This window comes from Penaeus monodon, chromosome 1, assembly GCF_015228065.2.
Source record: "Penaeus monodon isolate SGIC_2016 chromosome 1, NSTDA_Pmon_1, whole genome shotgun sequence".
NCBI lineage: Eukaryota > Metazoa > Arthropoda > Malacostraca > Decapoda > Penaeidae > Penaeus > Penaeus monodon.
In genome coordinates this window covers 16,799,698-16,802,197 of record NC_051386.1, presented here as the reverse complement: position 1 = coordinate 16,802,197, position 2,500 = coordinate 16,799,698, and positions in this window count along the sequence as shown.

Here is a 2,500-nt window from a genome sequence, read left to right as displayed (position 1 = left end):
ATTATATATTTATATATATATATATATATATATATAGATATATATAATAATATATATATATATATATATACCTGTGGTGTGAGTATGTGGGTGTGTGTGTGTGTGTGTGTGTGTGGTTATTTATTTACTAATTGGTGGGTTTTTTTATATATATATATATTAATATATCTCTATATATTATCTTTTTAAAATAAATATTTAATATATATATTATGTGTGTGTGTGTGTGTGTGGTGTGTGTGTGTGTGTTGTGTGTGTGTGTGTGTGTGTGTTGTGTGCTTGTAGTGTGTGTGTGTGTGTGTGTGTTGTGGTGTGTGTTCGTGGTGTGTGTGTGTGTGTGTGTGTGTGTGTGTGTGTCTGTGTGTTGGTGTGTGTGTTTTTTTATCTATTTATTAATTCGTGTGTGTTTATCTATATGTCTAACACACACAACACATGCACACACACACACACACACACACACATATATATATATTAGATATATATATATATATTATGTATATATATATATGTGTGGTGTGTGTGTGTGTATGTGTGTGTGTGTGTGTGTGTGTGTGTGTGTGTGTGTGTGCATATTATGTGTTGTATATATATATATATATAATATATGATAATTATATATACATATATATATATATATATATATATATCTATATATAATATATATAATATATATGTGTTGGTGTGTGTGGTGTGTGTGTGTGTTGGTGTGTGTTGTAATAATGAAAATAAGTAATAATCGGTCTATTGATTTTTCAGGCAGCCAGATGCTGAAAATATACATAGAAATACGATAAAGAGACAAACTATATATACATACACATATAAACACACAAATAAACAGATAAACAAAGCCAAGTACAAAATCAGTGTGGCTAGATTTGAAACTAGTAAATATGGACTAGTGTTCGTTGATGAGTCGGACTAGTAGTGGGTTACTGTGCCCCCGCCCTTTTGCCGGGGTGGGGGGGGGGGGGGGGGGTAGCGGTCAGTGCGGGCCCTGATGGGCACCAGTTTGTTTCGCGCGTAGGGCCGTGAGGCAGCGGCGCGTCGGGGGCAGCAGGTCCACGGTGCGTGGATGGCACAGCAATTTTAGACCAAACTGCTGCAGTGAGGTTGTGTATCGAGTGGCGATGGAGGTGAGGCCTAGGGCAGCCAAGGCGCTGTCATAGCTGGTATAGACAAGGCGAGATGATCTTCTTGGCTGCCCTTTTCTGCACCCTCTCAAGTTGTAGGCAGCTGGTGGCGGTGAGGCAGGGGGACCAGCGGGGGAGGGCGTAGGTCAATTTAGGCAGGATGTGATATTCTGAAGCTGTCCGGAGTTGGGAACGCAAGGGACTTGAAGCGACGCAGCTGTGAAGCCTGTACGAGGCAGACCTTCCGATGTCCTCTGACGTGCTGCGTCCAGGATAGCTTATCGTCGATGGTGACGCCGAGCAGCTTGTGGAACAGACAACGTCGAGCAAGTGGTTGTCCAACGTGGAAAGATGGGCGAGAGGGCGGGGTGGTGAGAATCGAACTGCATCACAACTGCTCTGGCGATTGATCGGTGACGTGATTTTGCGGTGGTCCAGAAGAGGAGGTTGTCGAGGGTGCGCTGATGGCGGAAGTGTTCAGGACAGGAACTATCAATGGTGGTCGGCGGCGATGGTTGAGTCGTCCACGTAATTTCCAACGATTGCTCGGTTTTGTTTTTTTTTTTAAAAAAAAAAGAAAAAAAAAAAAAAAGCAAGGGAGGGAAAAAGCGTCGTTATCAGGACTAGGAAAATCACAGGGGTCCCATTTTAGTCCCTGGGGGAACTCCGCACGTGAGTGGCAGAAGGCTGGAAACTTAGACCACTTGCATGCCACGGCCTTTGCATGTTTGGAGAGAAAGTCTGCACCAGGGGATAATGGCACTTCCCTGATGCCCGTGGAAGCTGCTCTTTTTGAGATGACCGTAGGTGTGGTCCACCAGGTCGAAAGCTTTCTTGAAATCTTATGAAGATGTTGAGTGACGGAGGACTTGCGCTTGTCGAGGTGGGAGTGGACGAAGTCGAGGAATCTGACGAGGCAGTGTGTGGTGGAAGAGGAGCGCGTTTGCCGAACTCAGAGTGTCAACGCTGGGTGCGAGGTCCTGGTAAAACCGCAGTCGGCGACACGCTTTCACACAGCAGGCTGGGCAACGGGGTTATGGCGACTGGGTCGTAGTTCACCGATGAAGCGAGCTTGGGGTTTTCCTGATGGCTGTGACAAATGCGGTCTTCCATTGTGATGGCACATTAGACTGTTTGCAAATGAGGCGTTTATTATGGAATATAGGAGTGGCAAGTTCCATTGCGAACTCCTTGGATGAGGCGCATTGGCAGTCAAGGGGTGGGTGGGGCTCTCGTGACGCGGATTTTCCCCCACTTCTGAAGCACCTGGGACTGACTGACTGGCTGGGAGCAAGTGAGCGGGGTCGCATGTAGGCGGGGAGGCGGGTTTTGTCCAGGGTGAGAGCTGCTGACCAATTAGGCGA